Consider the following 16,160-nt stretch of genomic DNA (forward strand, 5'->3'; position numbering starts at 1 on the left):
TGGTTTTCATAACATGTAAGTGGTTTTCTAAGACAGTGTAAGCCTGTTTGGTTTCAAACCATTTTTTGAAACCAGATCACTAAGGCAAAATATTTTTGTAACATTTTAATACTATTTAAAAATTAAAGAATTTTTAATCCAAACAATTTAAAACTCTTTAGAAATCTATTTATCTGAGTACCAAGATTTCTGGATAAGTTTCACACTGTTTAACGTCAAAACATTTAGTCAAAATAGTCTGGATCCGAGACAGACTTTGAAGCTGTGTACTTTCAAAATGGCTCATCTAGATAACATGCAACAATATATGGACCGTTTTATTGTCTCAAAACATTGGTTTCCCATCGTATAAATAGCCCCAGCAGTAACTTCACAGTATTGCAAAATCAGCTGCATATTTTTTTAATTAAAACATCTGTGCCATGCAGAAATGGATTGAAATGTTTTCTTTATCAATAGTATGGAAACGTTTTTTGCAAAACTTTCAGCCCTGCCCCCTCTTTCCTTCCCAGAGGGTTCTGACCGTGGATTGCACACCACTGAATGGAACCAGCACTTTGTGGATTCACCTGGTGCTTGCTGTTTTACTAATATTGTCCCTTGTAATTCTCACAACAGTGCTCTGAGGTATGTATGCATTATTATGACATTCAGGATCAAGAAACGTCTTAAATAATTTGCCTAAAGTCTTAAAGTTACTGAAGGCAGAACAAGTTTCAGGCCTCATCAGTTTGGCTCCATGTCTTGAGTTCTTAACCATGGTGCTTTCTGCCTCATGCCCAGTGTTCATAACTTTAACTTACTGAACCAGTTTACCTTCCCTGTATATTTCCCCTCTTTCTAGTCTCTGTTCTGGTAGATTACAACCAAAGAATTTCCATGTCCCTACAATCAGTTGCCAGATATATTATGAGTAATTTATCATCCGTAACAAATGCTGATATTAGTGACTCAGTTTACAGTGAGACACTACAATGGATTGGGGGTAATCTATAAAGTAATACTGCTCCAATGCATCTCTATTCATATATGATTCTTGAGTAGGGACAAAGGGGAAAAGCTAGTGTTAGAGAAAGAAATGCCATAATCCAGATGAAAATAGCATCTTCTGGGATGAAAGTGACCATTGGACAAGAATTGAGCACTCCCTTTACCTGTGGTCGGGAAGGCAATGGCAACCCACTCCAGTACTCTTGCCTGGAAAATCCCATGGACAAAGGAGCCAGGTAGGCTGCAGTCCATGGGGTCCCTAGGAGTTGGACATGACTGAGCAACTTCACTTCCACTTTTCACTTTCATGCATTGGAGAAGGAAATGGCAACCCACTCCAGTGTTCTTGCCTGGAGAATCCCAGGGATGGGGGAGCCTGGTGGTCTGCCGTCTCTGGGGTCTCACAGAGTCGGACACGACTGAAGCGACTTAGCAGCAGCAGCAGTTTACCTGTGGTGGCCTACCCAGGTGGCCTAGTGGTAAAGAATCTGCCCGCCAATGCAGGAGATACAAGCGACACAGGTTGATCCCTGGGCCCTGGGTTGGGAAGATTCCCTGGAGGAGGGCATAGCAACCCACTCCAGTATTCTTGCCTGGAGAATCCCATGAACAGGGGAGCCTGGTTGGCTATAGTCCATGGGCTCACAAAGAGTCGTTCGCTACTGAGCACACACACACATGCACACACAAACACACCCCTCTACGTTTAGACTGGAGCCAACAGGAAGTAATTTAGAGGCTACCTGAGGGACAAAATGTGGAAGAGTGAGAGTTAGGAGCTGGGGAAAAGGAAGGGACACCTCTGCATAATAGCAGAAAGAGTACCTTCTTTCTGAGATTCCCTTGTACATAGAGGATTATGGGGAAAATAAAATATTCCTCCTGCTCCTGGTAAGATGACTGCACTGACTCTGAAATTGCTGTTTGTTTTTGGCAATGTGAGTAGCTGTGTTTGATGTCTACAGTTAAGAGCTAGATGGTAAGGAGAATCATGAGGTATATTTCTCACTTACGTTTGTAGACAACTGTCAGAAGATGGCAGAGACATTCTGTAATAATCTGTGGGCTGTAGGGTGGCAAAGGGCAGGGGTGGGTTTCACTGGAGCTCCCCCAAGCTCCCACCCACCCTAAATGAGCTCACCTTGGGGATATTGACTGCTGGCCAATGGATGCTCCAGAACAAGGATCCTGGAACAAGACCAGTTTCTTTGGATGAGGGTAGGGTCATGCCAAAGGTTGTTGGAGAAATTTATGGGAGAGACTAGCAGGAAGTGCTTGATAAACCTGAACACCAGAAAGCAAGCCTGGGAATAGTGGTGTGCTCATGGGCCACACCCTGAAAGCCTTAGAGACAGGCCATTTCAGGGAATGATTTGTTTTCTCTTGAATCCGTTACATTTGGCCCTTGTAGATCAGAAAAAAAATGCCCTGGCTCCCAAATCTGGCCTTAATTAAAATAATTTGTCATGGATAGATACGTCTTAACTGCTGGTTAGGGCTTATCAACCAGAATAAGCCATTTTGCCTCTGGTTTAAACCTGTTCAAGTAAGTGAAGAATGAAGATAACTATACAAATAATTTAGTCTTCAAATATACTTTTCCCTGAAAAATTCACCTAATTAGAGCGAAGGTTTTTTTTACTTGAATTTTCCTCACATTGCTTTTGCGTTATGTTAATAAAACTCCTGTCTGTAGGAGGAAGTACTGCTGGGGGGCGGGGAGAAGTGGGAATGGGTGATCAAGATTCCTGTGTAGCAGGAAAAATTACAGTTTAACAAATATAATGACTGGCTGCATGTCTGTATTCCAGGGCACGAGCTGATTGCCTTTGTTTTTATTTTCACTATATTGATAATTAATTTCACCGTAGAAGCAGGCAATTCTTTTGTGGAGGAAATCAGCTTGATAAGCATTGGTGGATCTTTTGAATTGAGAGGGGTAACACCCGCCACAACTGCCTGTGTCTGAATCTGGATGGGCAGTTGAAAATTGTTCTGGAGATAAAGTCATCAGAGTTAGGGTTTGGGACGCTGATAACTGGAGCAGAGAGGAGAAGATCTCCTGGGAGAGGAGGACCCAAGGGTGGAGGAGACAGGCATCCATCCTAGAGGAATTCCCTGCCACAGAGAATGGCCACTTTTAGGGGAGAAATGCCCAGTGTTAACTTTTGACAATGTGTGATTGTATGTATAATATTTTCATCTATGAAAGAGAACAAAGTCAAACAATATGAAAGGATCTAGGACAAATCTTAAAATGTTGATTTGGGGCCAATACTTCTTAGCAGCATGGTCTTGGGCAGGTGAGTTGCTTAACCTTTCTGTGCTTCCATTTTCCTAACTACAGATGTAGACCAGTGATGGTGCTCACTTGACAGAGTTGATGAGAAAAGAAACTGAGGTCACATCTGCGAATGGTTAAGAACTTTATTTGACCTTTAATAAGCACTTTTTTTCCTCCAGTAGTCATGTATGGATGTGAGAGTTGGATTATAAAGAAAGCTGAGCACCAAAGAATTGATGCTTTTGAACTGTGGTGTTGGAGAAGACTCTTGAGAGTCCCTTGGACTGCAAGGAGATCCAACCAGTCCATTCTGAAGGAGATCATTCCTGAATATTCACTGGAAGGACTGATGCTGAACCTGAAACTCCAATACTTTGGCCACCTGATGTGAAGAACTGACTCATTGGAAAAGACCCTGATGCTGGGAAAGATTGAGGGCAGGAGGAGAAGGGGACGACAGAGGATGAGATGGTTGGATGGCATCACTGACTCAATGGACATGAGTCTGAGCAAGCTCTGGGAGTTGGTGATCGACAGGGAGGCCTGGCGTGCTGCAGTCTGTGGGGTCAGAAAGAGTCGGACGTGACTGAGCGACTGAACTGAACTGAACTGAAACACTTTATAGGCATCCTATTGGTCTTTCCTGATGGTCCAGTGGTTAAGAAGCCACCTTACAGTGCAGGGGACACAGAGGACGCAGGTTCAATCTCTGGTTAGGGAACTAAGATCCCACATGCTGTGGTGCTGCCACAACTGGAAATATATACATATACACATTCTGTGTGTGTGTGCATGCACATGCAGTCGTGTCCAACTGTGTGTGTGTGCATGCACATGCAGTCGTGTCCAACTGTGTGTGTGTGCATGCACATGCAGTCGTGTCCAACTCTTTGTGACCCCGTGGACAGTAGCCCACCAGACTCCTCTGTCCATGGGATTTTCTAGGCAAGAACACTGGAGTGAGTTGCCACTTCCTACTGCAGGGCATCTTCCCCACCCAGGGATCGAACCCACGTCTCTTGCATCTCCTGCATTTGCAAGCAGATTCTTTACCACTAGCACCACCTGTGAAGACCACACTTATAGTTATTAAGTACGTCAAAGGCACTTCTCTTAACGCCACGTTTTCTACCAGCTACTGCTCCATTTCTTTGATTCCTTTGCAGCAACATTTTTTAAGCATTATTTATCTTCTGTCTCTAATTCTTTTCCTCACACTGTCTCTTGAACCAATGTTTCTCAAGTTTTCTTTTTCCATTTTTGTCCCCCTAAGGAAACTTTCTTTTTTTTTTTTTTTTAATTGCTTTCTCCTACCCATGACATCTGAAAAATCCCATGGACAGAGGAGCCTGCAGGGTTACAGCCCAAAGAGTTAGACACAACTTACTTACTAAGCACCCATGACATTTAATACTGCAGATGTTCTATAGAGTTGTTTATGTCCTATATGTTTATCTATACTTTATACATAGAATTTTTTTAAACAAAAATATTTTTTCATACACCAAGAATTCGTTTCCCCTCCCTTGAGAGAGCTGTCATCGCCACTGAAAACACATGTCTTGAATCTGCCCCAGCCTTTCTTCTCCCCCACTACGCAATAGTTCCTGTACAAGGTCAGGTTCCTGAGCTCCATGTTGCTGAAGTGTGTCAGTCACTCAGTGGTGTCCAGCTCTTTGCGACCCCATAGACTGTATCCCGCCAGGCTCCTCTGTCCATGGGATTCTCCAGGCAAGAATACTGGAGAGGGTTGCCATGCCCTTCTCCAGGGGATCTTCCTGACCCAGGGATCGAACCCAGGTCTTGTTGCTGGCCAAAATCTTGACCTTCTCTGCCCACCACAGCTGAAAGAAAAATACAGAGACACAGTTTGGAGAAAATAGAAATGTGGCTTTTATTCTCAGCCGGCAGAGAGGGGAACCCAGTAGGCTCCTGCCTCAAGAACTGTGCCCCCCTCCATGAGGAGTCTAGAGGCTTCTATAGGGCAAGGGCTTAAAGGTGATAGGATCTTGATTGCCTCCTCTTGCATTGTTTCAAAGACAATCATAAACGGGCATCAGTAACCCAGTAATCGAGTCCGGCAGTTTTGTGCTCTGTGGCCTTCTTTCCGATGTGTAACTACAAGGGGAAGGGTGTTGTAAGGATAAACACCAGATAGGGGATGTATTTAGCAAAGAGTCAAAGGAAAACAATGTGAATTGTAGCTCCTGCAGAGTTAGTGGGTAGAAAAACAAACTTGGTTAGAGACATGTAGAGTTAGGAGCAGTTAAAGTAAAACAACTAGGAATGTTCAGGCCCTGCTCACTGTTCTCTTTATCGTCTGTGTTCTCAGGAAAAGGAAAGAGAAAAACTCATTCCTCTTTTTTCCTTTTCACTGCAACAGTCTCCTGCATTGCAGACAGAATCTTTACTGTCTGAGCCACCAGGGAAGCCCCCATGTTGCTAATCTGTGGTCAATTCTCAGTCCTTGTCTTACTAGACGTCCTGCCAGCATTTGCCGTGATTGCTCACTCCCTCTTCCTTGATATACTTTCTTCTTCACTGGCTTCTGGCACACCCCACTCTCTTGGTTTTTCTCCTAGTCATGGTTGCTCCTTCTCAGTTCCTTGCCAGTTTCTCTCTTCTTGCCTCCCTCTTAATGCTGGAGGACCCCAGGGCTTAGTCCTTGGTCCTTTTCCTTAACTATACTCACTCCCCGTGAGATCTCATCGAACATCCTGGCTTTAAGTTCATGATTTCTTACTTTGTGTCTCCACCAAACGTCTCTCCAGGACTCTAGGCTCATAGAATAACATCTTACTTGATCCCTCTACTCCGGTGTTTGATGGACCTCCCCCTACTAATATATCCAAGATTTAACTTTTGAAATTCTTTCTTCAAACTGCTCTATACAAGATCTTCTCTATTTTTCTCACACTCCACCAATCCATTAGAAAATTCTGATACCAAAATAAACCCAGAATGCTCCTTGGTATTTACCCAAATGAACTGAAATAAACCCACATCCACACAAAAACCAGCATGCGGGTGCTTACAGCAGCTTTATTTGTAACTGCCAAAACCTGGAAGCAACCAAGATGTCCTTCAGGAGGTGAATGGATAAGTAAACTGTGGTACATCCAGACAATGGAACATTATTTAGCACTAAAAGTAAATGAGCTATTAAACCATAAAAAGTTATGGAGGAAGCATAAAAGGATATTACTTATGTGAGAGAAGCCCATCTGAAAAGGCTACAGACTGTGGTTCCCACTGTCCTTTGTTCTGTTTTTGTGGGCTTTCCCCGTCTTTGTCTTTTAGCCACCGCCATTCTGGACCCCTTTTTCCTATTCTAACTACCTAACACTAAGTGAGATAAGCCAATCTAAATACAGTGATTCCCACTGTATGATATTCAGGGAAAGGGAAAATTATGGAGACAGTGAAAAGATCACTGCTTGCCAGGGGTTCGGGAGAGAGAAGGATGGATTGGCAGAGCACAGAGGATTTTTAGGGCAGTGTCAAGGATGACACTGCAATGGTAGGTGTATGTCATTACATATTTGTCAAAACCCATGAAGCGTACAATACCAAGAGTAAACTCTAATGTAAACTATGGACTTTGGGTGGTAATGACTGATGTTGAAGCTGAAACTCCAATACTTTGGCCACCTGATGTGAAGAACTGACTCATTGGAAAAGACCCTGATGCTGGGAAAGATTGAAGGCAGGAGGAGAAGGGGATGACAGAGGATGAGATGGTTGGATGGCATCACCGACTCAATGGATATGAGTTTGAGTAAACTCTGGGAGTTGGTGATGGACAGGGAGGCCTGGCGTGCTGCAGTCCATGGGGTCGCAAAGTCAGACATGACTGAGCAACTGAACTGAACTGAGGCATCAGTGCAAGTTCATGGTTATAACAAACTGTACCCATGGGGTGCAGGACATTGACAGAGAGAGAGAGGCTATCTATGTTGGGAAGGGAGCAGGGAATAAATGGGAATTCTCTGTGTTTTCTGCTTAATTTTGCTGTGAACCTAAAACTGCTCTAGAAAAGTATATTAAAAAATTCAGAATCTGCTACCAGTTTGGTGAGAGCCACCATTTTAGTCTGTCTCCTGAATGACAATAATCACCTTCCAACTGGGCTCCCTGAAGGCCTTGTCTCACTAGAGTCTATGCTTTGCCTAGTGGCCTGAGGGTTCTTGCTAGAACACAGGTCAGATCATGTTACTCTTTTGCTCAACACCTTCCAATGGGTGCCATCTGACTCAGAGAAAAACCCGAACTCCTGATGGTGGCTTTCTAGGCCTCCCTTTCTAACCCCCTTCCTTCTCCTATCTTGTTCACTGTGCTCCAGTCATACTGGCTTCCACGCTGTTCCTCAGACACACCAGGCTCCTGCCTCGTGGCCTTTGTACCAGCTGTTCCCCTGAAGGCCTCTTCTTCCAGGATCCTCGGGACTCCCTCCCTCACTCTGCAAGCCTCTGCTCAAGTGTTGCCTTTTCAATGGGACTTTACTGTCTGCTTATGTACAGCTGTAGTGCTTCCACCCCCTGCATTCTGAGCTCTTTTACCAGCTCTTTTTTTTTTCATAGCTCATCATTATTTAGTATACTGTATTGTTTACTTTTTAATTTGCTGTGTGGGCGAAGAATGTCACCTGCCATTTCATTCAACAAAAGATGTTGTGGCCATCAAGCCATCAGCCACTGTAGCCCCTCTCCCCTCCCGAGTGTGCACCCTGAGGGGATTCAGGATGGAGAAAAAAAGGATACTGGCCCTAGATAGCTAAGGTGCATATCAAAGGAATAATTTCAGTAAGCCCAGACTCTTGCATTTTCCTCTACATGGAAAAGCAGTAAATTCATTCATTTGAGATGTCTGACTTTTTCTTTAATTAGCAGTAATCCTTTGATGTTTGACTTCCTGCTTTGTTTTGTTTGCAGAAACTTCAGTATATCTTGGCTTCTTCCTCAACTCTTTGGAACAGTCCCTCTGAGCCATCTGAGAAGCTGTAACCCTTGCTTAGGTTATCTCAGGTGGTGCTAGTGGTAAAGAACCCACCTGCCATTGTAGGAGACGTTAAGAGATGTGAGTTCTATCCCTGGGTCAGGAAGATCCCCTGGAGGAGGGCACAACAACCCACTCTAGTATTCTTGCCTGGAGAATCCCATGGACAGAGGAGCCTGGTGGGCTACAGTCCGTAGGGTCTCAGAGTTGGACACGACTGAGCAGCTTGGTGCTCACTCACTCATCCCTTCCTTAAGTCCTCAGTAAGTCTGCTGGTTAAAACATAATTCTCAACTTTTAGGCTGTGCATTTGTTTTTCAGTGGACAGTTTTTTATTTGGTCACCCACTGACAGCATAAGAGGTCCATGAAGACAGTTAATGTCTGTCTGTTCTGTTTGCTGCTGGATCCCAAGTCCCTAGAACCGTGTGCACTCATATGCTCAGTTGTGTCTGACTCTTTGCAACCCCATGAACTGGCTCCTCTGTCCATGAGATTCTCCGGGCAAGAATACTGGAGGATCTTCCCGACCCAGGGATCAAACCCACATCTCCTGCACTGGCAGGTGGTTTCTTTACCACTGAGCCACCTGGGTATCTCCTCCCTAGAATGGTGCATGGCATATATTAGGTGCTCAGTCAGAAGCTGTTGAATAAATGAGAGTCTCCCTACTGCCTCTGACTCCAGGTCCTTCTGCAGTATATGCTTCCAGGGATGGTCTAGGCATATAGATGCAAATAATTATATTGGGTTGACCAAAAATTTGTCTGGGCTTTTGCATAACATCTTATGGAAAACCTAAATGAATATTTTGGCCAGCCCAATAAATTAAGGCAGTTCTTGTATTTTACTATGCTGTAATTCTGTTGCTTATATACTTCAGTAAAAGTCTGCTACATACAATTTTAACAGTACTTGGAAGGACTGAAGTAACGGGGTGTTCGGAGAATAGCAGGTAGGATGGAGAGAAGACGAGAGAAAAACGATGTCAGCCAGGGAATGAAGAGAAATAATTCCACAGAAATGCCAACTCAGTAAGAATGACCAGAAGAAACATCTGGTCCCAAAGAATCCTTGGAGTCATTAGAATAATAGTGTATATTGTTATTGCCTGTTCATATACTACACTAGTTGAGTGAAAACTGAAAGGGCCCCCGTCCCACTAAGGCTGGAAGCCTTGCTGATATCTAGACAGCAGTTGTCTTAATGAAAAGTTGAAGAATTGCTCTGATTCTTCATTTTATTTGGCTGATGTAAGTATAACCAGGGATACGCTCTCTAATAACTGTTCTCCAGGCTTTAATTTTCTTCTTTTTTCTATTGCTTTTATGAGATGATCTCAGTTCTGGTGTGCTTAGTTGCTCAGTCACGTCAGACTCTTTGCAACCCCATGGACTGTAGCGCTCCAGGCTCCTCTGTCCGTGGGATTTCCCAGGCAAGAATACTGGAGTGGGTTGCCATTTCCTATTCCAGGGGATCTTCCCAACCCAGGGATCAAACCCGCATCTCTTGTGTCTCCTGCATTGGCAGGCAAATTCTCAGTTCTGGTAGCTGGGACCAAAGGTGTAGGGGGAAGAAAATGGGTCATTGTGGGATTGAGTAAAATTCTGCAGGATCCAATCCTTCTGATCCAGAGACCACCTCCACTGTCCTCTCCTGATGCAGTGATTGAAAACTCTAGGACTCAGACTCCAAGGCAGAGCCGGCCTTCTCAGTTGATTTTACATCACTGCAAGTATGTTTCCTTCTGGCTGAAATGCCTCAGATTGCAGGTCTGGAACATGTATTAGTGGAGTAATGTCTGGGGAGAAAAAGACGATAACACGGAAACACTGACTGCTATGGCAACAGTTGGAATAATAAACAACATTTTTTTCCCCTAGGAAAATCATAGAGTTTGGCCTTGTGGCAACTCTAGGAAGGGAAATAAGTTATACCCAAGTTACATCTTGTGTTTGGCCAGATTTTTTCCCCCGGGTTGAAGATATTTGCAAAGTGCTTTATTGGGCAAATGGAGGATGTTATACGTCATTCAAAACTCATATGTCTTTCTAGAAAATTTTTTAAACAAAAGAAACTCAGAATGTATGAATTGAAAAGTCAAAATTTCCCCTCCCCCTTCTCATTCTTCCTCTTTTGGGGTAACCACTGCACTAGGGATTGTTGTAAATTTTCTCTACATGTACAAGTATATTACTAACTGGTTTGGGTTTTTTGGTTTGTTTGTTAATTAAGTGGGTGAAACTTGGTAGGGTACGGTCAGCAATTAGTATAATTCCCCCCTCCCATTTCTTGCTTTGAACAAACTCAAATGATTTCCCTTGTCAGCATCTCAGATGGTTTCATAGATTTCTGACGACTGGTAAGTATTCACCAGCCCAGGCCAGTATAAACTGAAACTTTATCATCTCTCATCGAATTCAAAGTTTCGTTCCCCACCACCCCCCTAGGATGCCTGGCCCCAGCTCGGTGCTGACCCGATGAGGCGGGAGGAGCGGCTGTGATGTGACCCGGTCTTTGAGCCTTCCTGCATCACCATGTCCGTTGTGGCCTCGTCTCCTCCAGTATGGGGAAGAGGGGATTGGAAAAAAAAAAGAGAGGGGTCTTACTTGACTGGCACTGTTGTAACCTGTGTGGTTGAGGCCCAAATGTCAGCTCTTCAGAGACCCCAGGCCCTTTACTCTATAGAGAAATCAATCTCTTTTATGCCATTTGATGAGTTATAGCTCCCTAAACTTGCACCATAATAATTCATGCTTTCAAACTGTGGTGTGGAGAAGACTCTTGAAAGTCCCTTGGGCTGCAAGATCAAACCACTCAATCCTAAAGGAAATAAACCCTGAATATTCATTGGAAGGACTGATGCTGAAGCTGAAGCTCCAATACTTTGGCCACCTGATGCAAAGAGCTGACTCATCAGAAAGACCCTGATGCTGGGAAAGATTGAAAGCAGGAGAAGAAGGGGACGACAGAGGACAAGATGATCGGATGGCATCACTGACTCAATGGACATGAGTTTGAGCAAGCTCCAGGAGATGGTGAAGGAGAGGGAAGCCTGGCAGTGCTGCAGTCCATGGGGTTCCAAAAAGTCAGACATGGCTGAATGACTGAGCAACAACAACAGCAACTCACACCCTAGCTTGTGTGCCTTCCTTCCCCAGGCATTATGAAAGTGTATTTTTCAAGGTAGGATGATAGAACATGTTTTCTTTATTTTTAAATAGCTTGATTCATGCTTTAAAAGTATTTAGACATAGGATATGTGGGCCTCCCTTTGTACTCTTGGTCTGGGACCTGGAAATATTAGGGGTGGTCATGGATCAGCCCATAGGAAACTCATGCCTCCATGACATGCTCAACCTTGGGAGTACAGACGGGTTCTGCTGACGCCTTCCCTCCTTTCTCCAGCCTCACAGCCAGCCTCAGCCAGCCTCCCATCTTTCTGCCTCTTCAGGCTAGTGTCTCTCTCCCTGTCCATACCCCCAAACTCTGAGCGCTGCCTTTCAAATTGTCCCAGAACCCTTTCGCCCTCTGTTTTAGGTAGCAATACCTGGTGGTGAGCTTGTGTACAGCCAATGTACCTGAGGCTGAAGGATGAGAGGTAGCAGCCTCTTCTGGCAGACAGACGCACCCAGACTCCGAATGGTTCTCCCGGGGAGCGTCTCCCTCAGGCTGAAGGGGAAAGGAGGAAAAACACGACTCTGCTCTCTACTCCCGTGGATTCCCTTCCGAAGATATTCTCTACTGAACCTCAGCCTTTTCTTATATGACCTGGAGGTGGGTGAACAGGATCCATAGGGAAGGGCACCTCCTGGGAAGACCTGTGTGGGTGTGTCTAGAGCTTCTCTTAGAACGGGTATGTCTTCATTACCCAAGCATAAACCTTGGGCTTTAGCAGAATACAGAGACAATGGGAAAAGCCCCACCTGGTAATCTTTTACACATGCACATCTACTCATTTGTTAATTATTTATTGAGCCCTAAACTTGCCTTTTTCACTTGGATGGTCATTTATACGTTCTTTTAACAGCTACATAGCATTTCGTGTGGTGCATGTGTCTGTACCATAATTTATTTAACCATTCTCATATTGACAGTTATTTAGGTAGGTTTTTTTATATAGCAAGAAAAACTGCAATGAATAATCCTTTAATATATATCCTGCACCCTTTTATAAATATTCTTAGAAGTGTGATTGCTAATCTACAGGGTCCACAGATTTTACATTTTGATAGGAAGCACATTTTGTTTAATTGGTGGAGTCAAATTATCCTTCAAAAAGCTTCAGCAATTTATACTCTTACTAAAGTATCTTTCCCTAAACCCTTGCCTACACTGAATAGTGTCACTCTAATCTAATCAGTGACAAATTCTATCTCTTTGCTATTTTAATTTGGTTTTCCCAAATCACTAATGAAGATGAATGCCTTGTATATACTTACTAGCCATTTGTACTTCTGTGAATTATGTTTGTATCTTCTGATTACTTTTTAAAATAATTTTTTAAAAGTCTTTATTGAACTTGTTACGATATTGCTTCTGCTTTATATTTTTGGTTTTTCCGTCCTGAGGCATGTGGCATCTTAGCTGCCTTAATAGGGATTGAACCCATACCCCTTGAATTGGAAGGCAAAGTCTTAACCACTGAGCCACTAGGGAAGTCCCTAGATGACTTTTTTAATGTTTAGAATTCTCTGTTTCAGTCATAACTGCTTGACCTTAACACATGTTGCAAATATTTTTTCTCTGTTATTCTCAAGATGCTTTAATCATAAATAGACAGATTCTTGAGGCCAAAGGATTCCTTTTTGTTGACTTGAGTTAGTAACTCCAAAAAAACAGAGTAATGAATTATATATTAGTCAACAAATTTACTATAACAAATTATCCCCAAATTTCTGTAGCTTCATTCAATGAAAGTTTATTTTTCAGTTTTGCAACACCCCAGCATGGGTGTTCCGGATCAGCTCTTTTCCAAGTGACTCATGGATCCAGGATCCTTCTACTTTGGGTTCTGCTCTAAATTCTTGAAGTCTTCTCCATTTCAGCTGGCAGACGGGGAAGGAAAGAGCAGAGAATTTCACGGGATGTTTTGTAGGCCAGGCTTGGAAGTGCCTGGCCTATGCATCACTTCCTCCCTTATTCCTTTGGCCAGAGCATAATCATATTATGAAGAAGACTAGAAATGAGGTCTAGGTCTGAGCCTGCGGAAGTCTCTGCTGCAGTAAATGGAGCAGACCAACATCTCAGCAAATACACTTCTTCACAACTCATTGTGTTACTGAAAGAAGTCTAGTGACTCTTGAAAGGAGAGCATAGGGTGATCCTTACCAAACAGTTTTCAACACACAGAGTGCTGTCTGAATGTCAAGCATCATGAGTCCGGTGACATCTTACATCTCTTCCTTATGAAATACAATTTGAAGTCTTCTTCAAAGGGGATATGGAGTCTTATGAATTCTTTTATGAGGAAAAACAATTCTCTCTCTCTCAATCCTAAAACATTTCTGGAGATTTCCCTTCTCAGACTCAGAGGCATTGAGCTGGGGGATTGGAGCAAGGGCTGGGAACAGGCATGTCCAGTGGACGCAGGGGGGCAGTTGGCTGAGAGCTCACAAGGTAAGCTAGAGCTGGGGTGGAATTGAAATAAATACGTTTCCAGGTTGGGGGAATCAGTGTAAGGGTTGCTGAGTGGTGAGCTTTGGGAATGCAACTTTTCTAAGGGGTGACCTTAATAACAGATTAGGGCAGGGGGAGGAGAAGGCAAGAACAGTCTGGAGCATGGATTTCTGATCCAGGTTTGAAATAGGAAGGAGAGGCAAATGCTAAGACTGGTGATGGAAGCAGTATTCAGAATTGTTCCCCAACAGTGACAGCAGGAATTCCAGACAAAACATTTTATCATCTTCAGCAGCCTTGAGCCCAGGACAGCCCTTGCACACCTTGGCCGTTGTGATATTCTCTAAACCCAAGCCTTTATGTCATTAGGAAGCAGTGCTTCACCACCTGGACCACCTTCAGGGGTTATCCTGGGGTGCTATTTGGTGCTCTGGCTCTGAAGACACTTGGCTAGTTGGAGAAGTGCTATGTGGACATTCATAACTAGAATGAGAGTTAATGCCCTCTGGCTTCATGACCAATGATCCCATTCCATTAGATGTGCTGTTGAGGCCAGCAAGAGTCATAGCCTGTTTTTTTTTTTTTTAATAAGGGGTAGTTAGTTCCAGGACCAATCAAAAGAAGACAGCAACTTTTCCCCAAACTCCTCAGGTTCCAATAATGTTCCTGACCTTGGGCAAGTTGCATTCTCTCCCTGGGACTGTTTTACCATCTGAAAAAATGGGGTAGAGTCTGTGGGGGTGATTTCTCTTCTAGCTCTGACTTTCTTAGAAGCTAAATACAGGAAGTAAATACCAGAGTTTGCAGGAAAAGAGGTTCTGTCCCAAAGTGATCAGCGTGGTCTTCCCATTGATGAGTTCACATATAACCCCGTAGTCTGTGATGCCCTGGACTGCTCAAGGGCTTTAAAGTCTTCCTCATCACTCACACTGGAAGACAAAGCTGTCCCAGGGGGATGCTTTGTGCTCTGTTCAAGAGGCCTCACTGCCTGCTACCCCTCCACCTCCCAATCCTAGCACATCACTGATTTCTTTCTTGTGGCCTCTCCCTGTTTGAGTCATCCTTTCAAATAAACCCATGTTGATGGTGCCCTGGCTTTAAATTTTGGCTTCTTCTCACGGGGTCTCCCATTCTCTCTGAAACAATACACTGAAGGTCATGGATAAGTCCTCACTAGTCTTGCGAAGACTTGGAATCCCAGGTGTCCCCACGGAGAGAGAAATCAGACAGTTGTTGTATATCACAGCACTTGTCCTGATTTTTCTGTTTGACCAAACTTCAGAGGGTGGCAGATGATGGTCAAATAAAGTTTAGCTCTGAGAGGCCAAGAATCAGGTCTGTGAGAAGGTGATGTGAGTTAATGGCCTTTCCATTGGCTAGGGATTTAGTAGAAGTAGAACATGTACATTGTAGGTCCTGAGGCTACCTTGGAGAATTCATTTACCACATATTTTACTAAGATGAGAGGAGCTTGACAATCAGATATACATGGGTAGTAGACAACAGGATCTTGAAACCAGACAGGAAGAGATCCTAGCTGATGTTTTGGTCCAGCCTTGATCTACTATTCTTTGAAGTTGGTTTTTAAATTTATTTATTTATTATTTTTTGGCTGTGCTGTGCACAGCATGTGGAATCTTAGTTCCTTGACCAGGGATTGAACCCATGCTCCCTGCAGTGGAAGTGCAGTATCTTAACCATGGGACCACAGGAAAGTCTCAAAAATAATCAGTATTTTCAGGTCTAGGATATTCCTATCATTACAAAAAAAAAAAAAAATCAAGATGCACTATTTGGGGCCTTATATGGGGCTGGGAATAATCGTGATGATTGACAGAATACTGAGCCTATTTTTCCTTCTGCCACCCAGCCCCTTCTAAGTCAACAATCAGGAAAGGATACTTTTGTAGAGGGAAGTGTGGTATTGGTTAATTAACTTCTGCAGCATGGCTGGCATATGCTGATACTAGTCTCTGCTCTGACCAGACCTTAATTTCCTCCACTTTGTAGGGGCACATTTGGAAAAGAAAAATGAATCTACCAACCCAGAGAGACAACTGTGGGAGAGAAGCTCCCATGTGGCTAGAGAGAATTTTCTAGAACTTTCTTGTCTAGGAAACCTATCCTGGGCTATGGCTGGATGAAGCACAAGCTGGAATCAAGATTGCCAGGAGAAATATCAATAACCTCAGATATGCAGATGGGCTCCAAAATCACTGCAGATGGTGACTGCAGCCATGAAATGAAAAGATGCTTACTCTTTGGAAGAAAAG

General features: G+C 43.7%; 1 long non-coding RNA gene across 1 annotated transcript; it reads left to right on the forward strand.

Annotated features, from left to right (window-relative positions):
- The first annotated feature begins 515 nt into the window (after positions 1–515).
- Positions 516–12,793, forward strand: LOC138990987 (uncharacterized). The gene is made up of 3 exons (XR_011467010.1): positions 516–627; positions 10,719–11,454; positions 11,809–12,793. It is a non-coding gene; the product is annotated as an uncharacterized lncRNA (long non-coding RNA).
- The last annotated feature ends 3,367 nt before the right edge of the window (positions 12,794–16,160 follow it).

This window comes from Bos mutus, chromosome 15 (assembly GCF_027580195.1).
Source record: "Bos mutus isolate GX-2022 chromosome 15, NWIPB_WYAK_1.1, whole genome shotgun sequence".
NCBI classification, from domain to species: domain Eukaryota; kingdom Metazoa; phylum Chordata; class Mammalia; order Artiodactyla; family Bovidae; genus Bos; species Bos mutus.